The following is an 11,504-nucleotide window of genomic DNA, read 5'->3' as shown; positions in this document are numbered from 1 at the left end:
TTTTGGGGAAAAAAAAAAAAAAAAAAAAAAAAAAAGCAACAGAGTTGATCCATGGTCAGCTATTTGCTCTTCAGAATTAGCTCTGCTGTGCTGATCAAAGTGCTAGATGTGCAGTTTCTGCAGTTGAGGTATAAAAGAGAGAGGCATTTAACTTGAAATTTTCCTCCAATATATTTGCATCCAGAACCTAAGCAAAACTTGCAGCTATCATTTAATTTATTTTCTCTTTCTATTTTGAAAGCTCAATTTTCTCTTTCTATTTTGAAAGCAAAGCCATTTCAAAACCAAGCACAGTGTATCTGCAGAAAGAAGACAGTGGGTCTAGGTCATTTTAGAGCCAGAATCCAATGCTTTTGCTGAAAGTCTGCACAGTATTCTGGGTATAGAGTAAGGACAACTTCAGCAATAACATGGAGAGATGTTCTGATGCGTGGGAATTTGGAATAGATATGCCATGCGTGGAGGTTGGACATCTCTGAATGATGGGGGACATGGAAAAGGAAAGTTAGGTGATATTTAGGGTTACTTGTCCTCTTATAGTAATGGGAAATTCAGATCACATAAGTAGGGAGGTATCAGTACCAGTTCCACTAGGCCAGTTGTTGGTAGTGCTGCCTTTGTTAAGTTTGCTAGCAGCCATCAGGCAACTATCAGGGTGCAAGTAATTATATACCTTGTGCTGCTACATGCATGTGAATGCGGGCTTATTCTTAGTTAATGCTGGCAAAAGAGAATAACAGTGAAGAAGCCAGGCCATGGATTTTTTTTTTTTTTTCTTTTGTGTAAGTCTGAAGATTCTTGGCTTACATGGCTCCATCCTAGTCTTCTAAAAGGTGATCAGAATTGCAGGGGGAAAGGTAAGAAGAAGCTAGAAAAGCAGCAATGACTGTAGTGTGTTGTGTTTTGGAACATCCCTGGAACGTCCCTGTCTAAGGTGTGATGTGGAGTTTGGTGTTGGGGTGGTTGCTCAGCAGTGTGACATAACAGCACGGAAGATGAAGTCTAGACCATCCCCAGGCTGAGGTCTGGTTTGCAGTCCTGCTGCTGGAGAAGGGGCAGCCCTTCCTCCAACATGCAGCAATATATTTGTAAGCTCGTTACATTGGCACTGGGAAGCCCATGGCTCTACACAGCTAAATCAGGTTTAAGCAATCATGGCCTGGGCCATTTAGAAAACAATTGCTTTTGCCAGACATAATTTTCCATCATCCTCTCTCTAATACATGGTGGTGCAGATCCTAGTGGGGCTGAGGTGTAAAATGGAGTGTTAAATGGAGGGTTAAAGCAAAATACATTGCTTCCACTGGGCTCACTTCAGTGCAGCCTTAGAAAATGTACTTGCGCAGGAAAGATTGGTCACCTTATGGGAGTAACTGGAGGAAGAAATATTTTTATCTGTTTCAGCAGCCAAAGAAAACAAGCACTGGTGCTTGTTCTTCAATCATGGTTTCACATTAGAAATTTTCCCCTGTAAAACTGAAAGAAGGGGAATCCTGCCCAGTGCTGTATTTAAGGATTTGGGGTTTTTTTTTAAGTTAGACTATTTCACAGACTTGATTTACAGCAATGTATGTAATCCCCTTATTCTGACCTGTCATGTTTGTACTATTATGGTTGCAAATCTGTGCAAGGGAAATAAGCAGTGAAAAAAACCCTAAATGGTAAAAACCATAAAGAATGTACAAGATTGGAGAAAGACGTCTGTCCTTTGAGCAAACAGGCATCATGCAGAGTTCTCCTTTGTCCTAACTGAATAAGTATAGTATCATCTAGTTTCCACTGAAGTATCTGTTGGGCATGCAAAATTAATTTTCTGAAACCCTTGCTTCAAGCTTACTATTGCAGAAGATGTGCTGATGCCAGTAAAAACATTCAATCAGGTATTTTTGAAAATAAAAGCAACAGAAGCAGATTCTGTTCAGTAGCCATTATAAATTTTTTAATAACTTTTTCTAATAGAAGTACTGATTGTTACATGCACTGTGAACAGAAGAATTAAAGAATTAAAGAATTAATTAAATTTAATTCTTTAATTAAAGAATTAAAGAATTAAATTCTGAATTCCACTTTAAAACTATATAATGTTTAATCATGAAAAAGGTGCCACAGCACTGTGCAAATGTTATGCCTCAAAAATATGAGAAGTTACTAAAGAGATAATTTGGAAAAGGGTTATGTTTTGCTTTAATGAATGAATGGCAATTAATGCTAATTGAAGGTTTGGTCTCACACATGTAACAGCTTAACGGTTAGTCAGTTGTTTACATTGACAGAACTTTGCTTCAGCAGCATGTGAAAACTTTTCTCCTATTTTATTTTTCAATGAGGATTGCTTTTTTTTTTTTTTTTTTTTTTTTTTTTTTTTTTTTTTTTTTTTTTTAGTGAGTGGAGAAATGATTCCTCCTTGGAGATTCTTTTAAAGACATTTAATAATCTTTCTGTGTCTTTCTTTAGAAGATCTTCAGCCCCCTCAAACTCCTTTGAATTCTGTTTTCAATCAGAGCAGGAGGAGGCTTTCAAAAAATATGTTTGTTAGTAGTCAGCAAAAAGGGGGAAAATATGAGTCTCTTACAAGCACCTATCCTTACTTGGATTTCAGTATGCCAACGTCTGCTCATAGCTCTTGTTCTGTGTATCATAATGTAGAGAACTTGCAAATTTACTCCCATGTTTGCCATGAAAACCAAGCGCCAAGGCCTCGCTCCACAACCTGAACTTTCTTTTATTATAAAGTGACAGGATCCTGTTTATTGTTGACTCTTTTAACTCATGTGTTCCATTACGACTCTCATAAGCATGCACTGGAATCTTTGGGTAAATCCCATCAAGCACCCTCAGGAACATGGTAAAAGATGAAGCAGCATATCAGTTATTCCGATAATTTGCTGAGTACATCTGCTGAAATGGTCGTCAGCAAAAACATGAGTATTGGCAAGGCAAAGTACTGAAGGACTTCCTTTCAGTTGTAAGAAATTGGTGGTGTTTGACAGACATTACCTTGAAAGAAGACTGACCTTCAGCTCAGTGAAGCCTGCGGGTAGGTAATCCTTTGTCCAGGGTACTCTTCTGAGAATACTTGCAGGAGATCCCAGAACTCCTCTAAAAGTTAACCTGAAACTTGAAAAGAGATCTGGGGATTTGAAATACAACAGGAATGAGATTCTGTGATTTTCACATCGGTTTAATGAGGAACAACCATTTTTCATTTGCCACATTTTCACTTTACGTAGTCTTATGGATTGAAGAGTAACTTCTTTTGACTCCTCATAATCACCTTTTAGTTTTCCATTGAAAGATTTGTTTGTAACCCATAGTTTAAAACCACCATCTGAATATATAAACATATATAGCAAGGTAAGAATACTTGCTCTCTTCAGTTTTTGTTTGTTTGTTTGTTTTTGTTTTGTTTTGGTTTGGTTTGGTTTGGTTTGGTTTTTTTAATAAGTAAAACAAGTAGAAAAACGTGATCGTTATTAACAATAGAAGACAAAAATAAAACCTGGAAACTTACTTCAACCATACTTTTTCAAATAGATCTAAAACTTCCACAAAGAAATTAAACTTTCAAATGTACTACTCTTTTGAAAAAGGGGGGTAATGTATGGAGAGAATTCATGCAGTGGATCATCGCAAACTGAATTATTAATGTATTGGATGGATATTTCCTCATCTTCATGTTCTTTCTAGATTCTTTATGCAAAAATTTGACTGCAGAACATACCCTTGTGGGTATTGCTGCTGTGCCATTCTCTCCCAATTATTAAATCCAAAAGACTGTGTCATTTATTAGTATGAAAGTACCCCAATATGGGGAGCAGCAGCTCTCAGGCAATGAAAATGTAATTTATGCTAATTGTACTTGGTTTCATTTATATAATGACTAAGCTATTTTTACAGAGTTGCTGCTTTCCTGACAGGCTTCCAAGCTCAGATCTAAAAAAGGGATAAAACCAATTTTTTTTTTTTTTTTTTTTTTTTTTTTTTTTTTTTTTTTTTTACTTTTAGAGCTTAGTTCAGACCAATACCTTGGTAACTTTCAGGCTACATAGACCAGCCACTGCTGCACAAACACTTAGGGAGCGATTGTTTAGAAGAAAAAAAAAAAACAACAAAGTTAATTTGTTTGGATCTCGGTATAAGGTAATGCTTACATGAAAAAGTAAATGTCTCAAGTAGGGATCAGTCAGTGCTAGGTGGTGAAAGAAGTCTCTGTTGAGAGTGTCCTAGAAATGGTGTTTTCAGCTTCAGCTAATGAATCTCCCTGAAGAGCGGTTCAGCTCAGTCCTAATAATCTAGATGTCCCATGGCCCTGTGTGTCTACTCCAGCACATGCATGACCCATTGCTACTGTTTTAAAGTATGTACAATGTACCTTGTTATCCGTGTCCAAAAGACCATCCTATGTCACTATTTCTGCCTCTGCCGTGCCAGATTCTAGTGGCTGTTGGCAAGTATCTTTTCTAGTATATAAGCAGATCAATTTTGCAGCAAGAACTATCTAAAGTAGTCACTTTAAAGGCCAAATTATCCACCTACATTGTCAAATAACACTTTCAAAATTCTTGTAGTCACAGCAGGAGCTTCCTAGAGGAACTCCTTAGGACACCTGGATTTTCCCACCCAGAGAGCTCCTGCGGCGAGAAGCTCACTCAGCCACCTAGTTTTGTATTGGTCCATTGTTTCAAACCAATTCCTTATCTCATCTATGAAGATAACTAGGAGTGGTTTCTGAACCAGTCAAGGAATTAATTTCTAAAATTTTCTAGGTGAGCATACAGGTGTATACCAAATACTTGGCAATACCATGATTATAATGAAATTGTTACTTACAACTCATATCTTAAGTTCTATCTCTCTAGTATAAATAAATAGACACTCATCTTCTGCTGTGAGAGGCAAGTCATTATTTTTAAATGTTAGTGGTGACTGTTCACTGCTCAACAGATGAAACTGTGAGCAAAAACCAGATCTGACTTTGTAAAAATTACTCAGGCACAACAGACTGGATTTTCATGAGGAAACTGATCTTCAGAGATGTTCCAGCAGAATACTACGTCATGAAACAGAAAACAGAGGCAGCAGAGTGCACACCAAAAGCTATTTTGTTCTCTTGTGGGTACAGATTAGTTGATTTAAACAAGGTTTGCCCATTTCTCTGTCTGCCTAAGTCCTTCTGGAGAGTCAGGTCTCCTGCACAGCTCCAGCACCTGAAAGGATGTCAAGTGTACAGTTAAAGGAAACTCAGAGAACATGGGTATTTTCTACCAGGTAGGTATATCACAAATTTTTCCTAGTTGGAAGATAGTAGAGCATTTTTGAAAAAGAGTACAACTGAGGCAAATGTAACTAACTCATAGAAATCAGGGGAAGGCCTGAGAACTTAATTTTTTCAGATCTTTTTCCAGTTCTGAAGTCTTTGATGCTTTTTTCTCATCTTCTTTAGATCTATCCAGAATAAAAAAACAAAACAAAACAAAACAAACCCACAAACAAACCCAAACAAAACCCAAAACCAACCAAAAACCAAACCAAACCAAAACAAAAATAAAACCCCAAAAACCTCAACAAAAACGAAAGAGTCAACCTTTGTCTAGGTTTGCTAACCACCTTCTCCAGAGTATATTTAATTTAGCTAATCAACAATAACTTTACTACAGCAGCAGATCTGTTTACCAAGAAATCTGGATTTAAACCACACTCTGCTGTTGCTGTTGGATGAAAGGCTGGTAATTATCTTTGTATACTCTATTAGAATGTTTCATGTATTTCATGCTAATGAAGGCTCTGGCTTAAATGTTCAAAACAGTTAAGATTTTTCTCAGCATCACAGTGTCTCATACCCAGTGAAAACAATTTTTTTTTTTTTTTTTTTTTTTAAGGATTCTTTCAGTGATCACTGCTTAGCCTTTTTCCAGATTTCACTGACGTTTTAGGGATATTGTGGTTTAATTATTTTTTAAAGAACATTGTATTTCTAAGGGACAATACTTCTTTTGAAACAAGTAGCATTTTTCCTAGAAACTTACTGCTCACATTTTGTCCTGTGAAAATGTTCACATAGAGAAGTAATTAATGGAATCGAGAACTAAGTAAGAAGTTATGTTCCTGAACTGTCCTCCAGGCATAAAAAGGTGTGTTCACTAGAAAATATTACTGTATAGCCTTGGCTGAGTGATGGCTCAGTTTTGACAGCTGTATTCTGAAAGACAGCATCTTCTCAGCCAGTATTGTGATGATTTTTTCATCACATTTACTGGAAATTGGATTTATTAGATTAAAAAAAATGCTCGTACAGGTAAGAAAAATATTCATTGTCTTGATATAAATAAAATATTACATTACATAGATACCTTGCCACAAATAGGTAAAATTATCAGCCATATATGTTGACAATAACTGTAATTCTACTGGGATGATATGTTGCATCATTTTCCTTTTCATCATGTCCTTTTTAATCCTGCTCTTCCATAGAACAAGGTGGTCTCTGTGAACTTCAGCCTGTTACTTCACTGAAAAGTTTTTGGAGCTCAACATCTAGTCATCTTCTGATTGTTTAATTGCTTTTGACATCAGTGTTCTGGAAATAATTTCTTAAATCTGCTTCCCTAATAGATTATTTATTTTAGCACCATCTTAAATTTTTTTCTTGATCATTTGCATTAGGTATCTGCCTGGAGAGGTGGTATTTGCACATTAAGGAGATAGGTGGAGTCAGCTTAATTTCTATTGACAATGATTTCCTGTTGATTTCCTGGAAGGTTCTTGGTTCTCATTGCTTTTGTAGGTATATAGTCATGACATATGCACTCTACAACTGCCCTAAGACTTGATAAGAGCATCTCTTGTGGTCCCACGGGAGAAAAAGTTTGCACAAGATTTTAGGCGACCTGATACCCTTTCCTTACAGGTTATGCCCTAATAAAGAAAAGCATTAAAAAATTTTAAAAAATAAAAGCATGAAAAAACTTTTTAAGGTCTATGTTTGTATTCTAATTTTTTATCTATTGGGCAAGATAAATCAGTGCTGAATCCAAAACCGAATTAAGTATATCTGTGTCTTCTGTATCACCCATCACTTGAAACAAGACAAGAGCCTTGCACTCTTCTATCTACCTCTTACAAGGACATCTGAGACCTTGGATTTTGACATGAATAACAACAATAACAATAATAATAATAAGAAATTATTATTATTATTATTATTATTATTATTATTATTATTATTATTATTATTATTATTATTATTATTATTATTATTGGTTTGAAACAGGCCTAACAGTACTGGTAGTAGGTTCTCTGTGCAATATGTATTTTTCTATTTTTTAACCAAAAATCTGGTTTATTGAAATATGTGCACACCTATGGTATCTCTGATATTAGATCAAAGGGACTTCAACATTATTCCTTATGTTAAAGCTTCAGTTTGACACTTTGCATCTTAAACATATTTACTGATATTTTCTAGTGGGTATTTGACAGATGACTGAGACATATTACAAAAAATATGAATGATTTGTGAAAACTGATTAACTATGTAGAGCTGCATCATACAGAACCTAGATGTAAGTACTGGAGATTCTATTTAAATTCTTTCCTTACAGACAGCATAAGTGACATAAACTATTCTGCATTAAAAAGATACTATTTTCTCAAAGAGAGAGAAACTATTGTTAAGTGATGTTCTACAGTCAAACTACAACTGCTTGGATAGACTTTTAAGCTAGGATGTCAGATGTTGTGCATATTTCCCATGAATCTGAATATTTAAGATATTCCCAGTTTTAAACAGAAGCTTCAGGATATTTTGAAAAATTCCAAAGTGCTTCTATGTTTTTCTTCTGTTTTCTGTCAAAGAGAGCTCAAATGTACATGTTTTGCTACCAGAAGAGCCTGAATGTCATTCAGCAATCATTGCGTAATACAGTAACGATAGACTCTTCTGTAGCAGAAATTTTCATTATGGAGTGCCTGTATTAAAACCTTCATTGCAGAATCAGATTTAGTTTATAAATATGAATAGATTTACAACAGTCTTTTTCTCCCTCTTGGCTGTGACATTGTCTTCCTCGTCTGTTATGCAAAAGGTCTGATCCTTTCCCTTACATTAGAATGGCAAGGATGATAGGTATTTTTCAGTATATTTGATCTACTGAATAAGGTTCGAGCAGCAGTTCTGTTTACAGTGCTGTTCATCTACATTTACTGTCTTTTCTAGATGTATCACTCAGGAAAAAACTAATCTATATATGATGACAAATACCTTAGTCCCTCGCATTTGTCACATAACCAGGCTGGCTGTACAGCAGCTTGCTTTGTATTTGATCACAACTTGTAGAGGCAAAAGTCATCTTCTTCAGTCACTGCATAGAATAATTGTGTCTCACAGCATGTGCATAAGTTCCTTCACTCTTGACCTGTAGGGACTGCCTAAAAATATTCATCAGAATGTGCTTTTGTGGATAACTCCTTCTGCATCTGACTGTGTAGACTAAGCCTTTGAAGCAGGACCTTTAGTTGTTCTGTATTAACTGATAACAGTCTTCTGTCGAGTTATGTGCATTTATTGGACCTGTGCTTGCTTATGAGAGCTGTTAAGGCTCTGGCTCATTCACATCTTACACCTTCCGATTTCTGTACGGTGCTGTATCCAAACCTGCCTGGGCAACTGGTACTTTCAAAATAGTTGCTCTAAATTCTTTCTTCACCGCAAGATTGACCCAGGTGGATTTACCACTAACTTACCCAGACAGTTTGATAACAGATATCCAAGTCTCCTTTCTTTGACAGAATGGCAAATTGAATTCCTCCCCATTGCACCTCCAGAATGCAATGGATGTGCTTCTTGGACAATTTTTTAACCTGTTAAATCCATGTGACTTCATGGATAAAGTTAGGCTTGCTGTGACTTCAGTCATTGCTTTTGCCTCCAGACAAGCCAAAATGATTTCTGGTAACTTATTGCATTATTTTCTATTCTATCTGGATAATCAGTCTCTCATTATGCATCTTCCTTTTGTTCTCTTTACTTTAGTGTATGATCTGACATGACATTAGCTTAGTACTTTGATCTTCCGAAGTTGTGCACATTGTATCTCTTTTCTTTATCCTTTTCAGAAAAAGACCACAGGCTTCTTCACAGTTTAACTCCGTAGCTGTGGCAATTACCTCCGCAAAGACTACATTATGATTATACAGAGGTGCATATGGACGAAGTACGGTCTTTCCTCTATATTTTCTGTAATGTTTTCTCATTCATTCAGTGCTATCACCCTGCTACCACTCATTGCAAGATGCTTGTTTTCAGCAATTTATTTTAGCTCTTTGACTGATGTAGGGATTTTGGTGTTGTTTTGTTTTACCTCTGGAACAGTGCTGCCAAGTTTCATGGGTGTGAAATTGCTAACAGTATGGGCACAGGTATTTCAGGAGTAAGTGGGCATCTCCACAGAGGGCTCACAAAATACAACAATTCCCCTCTCTCGCCACACACTGTATATTTATTTATAAAGGTGTTAAAGTTTGATGTCTTGTTAGTAAAATTTAAAGGCGTTGTAGTCTGTTTATGGTCACCTCACAGCATGTATGTTCTGTGGTAAGGTCTCATAAGGTCTTAAACATAGAAAGTATTCCTTGCAGTGTACTGTGAAAAGAAGTTTTTCCTAAATGTGATAAAGGCGTCTGTAGCAAAAACTAGCATGTGCAGTGTCTTCTATGACTTTATCTTCTATGTTAGGATTTTAAAGCAAAAATGCCCTTATTTCATTATAACATGTAAGATTTTATCTTAAAAATACAGCAACTTTATAAACTGATTAAAATACATTTAATCTTTTTGAAGAAAAATATCAAGAAACAAACAAATTTAAAATTCAACGTGGCAGTATCCAAAGCAACTTTTAGATGTTCTTTAAGTGCAGAATGGCCATTTGCCTGGACATGCAGGGCAGTGAACATTAATGTATTTTTTGTTAATGTCTGATAATTTTAAGACTGTATTTAATCAAAGCTTCTTTGACTATTGTAAAACTTCAGTCAGACAGACCTACCCAGGAGCTTGCACTGAAATATTAGTTTGCAAATCAGAAAACAGAGTATTTCTTTCATGCCAAGTTTCTGTGGGTTGATGAGGCTAAGGACAACTTTCAGTCTGAAAAAAATTATGTAAGTCCTTAGTTTTTATTACCATCACCATGGCACTATCGAGTGGGCAGTGTGCTGTATCACTGTGACACAGCTGAGTTAAGGCGCTTGTAACCTGGGGAGGGACAGCTCAGGCTTGGATCTCGTGAGCTTTTGATTGCAGTTCTGCTGCATTTCTGATGCTGGGCTGAGAAGTGTCCTATAGCCATGGACCTCTGAGAGGTTAGTTGGATTTGTTCTTGCCAGTCTTTGGGAACTGTTCAGGAAACTACTCCATCTGTAAGATTCAGTTTTGCCATGGCTTCAAGCTATTATGTTTTGTAGCCCTTTCACAGTCAGAAATAGATGTGGTAATTAAGGATGTGTGTGCACATACATATGTGCATGTATGTATACATGTATTTGCAAGTTTTGTTAAGAATCCTTTTAATAGCTGCTATAGAAATTTCTCACCTGAACTCCAGCTTCTATGGGATAGGAAATTAATTTTTCATCTAGTGGCAAGACATAGTTCAGTGTTTGAAAATCACTATATGTCTGCTATTTGTATTTATTACAGTGTGACTCAAGCACAGGTGCAGGATTTGGTCTCTCAACCATATAAAGTTCTGAACTTTTTTTGCCTATTTGCTTAAAAACTCATGCAAGTTAACTTTCTTACATTTACTAAAAAGCAGATACACCCACATTCAGTCATGATACAGAAGTGATGGTTGCCAACATGGAAAGGAATTTTTTTCCCAGTTAAAAGTTGTGTTGGAAGAGCAATGGCCTAGATCCATACAACATTTAATCATTTAATAAAGGTTTGGGGAAGTAGAAACTTTGTCAGCGTGCAGGATATAGTAACATAAGAGTGATGGTTTGCTTGCATTTCCTTTCTTTAGGACTGCTTCTACTCAAGAGAAAAGTGGGATAAGGAGAGTTTATTGCTGAATCTTTCCAAACTCTGCTAAACCTAACCGCATTGAACTCTCTGTGTGCTCACAGCAGCATGGAATCTGTTACCATGAAGCACAGGGAATTACTCAGCTGTGAAATCTGTCTCATTCATCTAAATTCATCCAGTTGATGCAGAGAAACTTCTTGTAGTGTTCTTCTGCCAAAAAAATCCAACAAATGGAGACTCTTTCCTGTTTACCTTACACACTTTTACCTTCATAATCTATATTTTCGAATGGTAGGGTTTTCAAAACACTCATTTACTTTCTCATCAGCTCTCATTTAACTGGGCTGCTTAATCTGCTACAGTCAGGCCCTGGAGCCTTGGGAAAAGCAAGTATTTAAGTTATGTTAGGAAAGGAAAGGAGAGGAAAGGAGAGGAAAGGAGAGGAGAGGAGAGGAGAGGAGAGGAGAGGAGAGGA

Source organism: Athene cunicularia (genome assembly GCF_003259725.1).
Source record: "Athene cunicularia isolate RWA chromosome Z unlocalized genomic scaffold, athCun1 chrZ_part3, whole genome shotgun sequence".
Lineage (NCBI taxonomy): Eukaryota > Metazoa > Chordata > Aves > Strigiformes > Strigidae > Athene > Athene cunicularia.
This window is presented reverse-complemented; position numbering follows the sequence as displayed.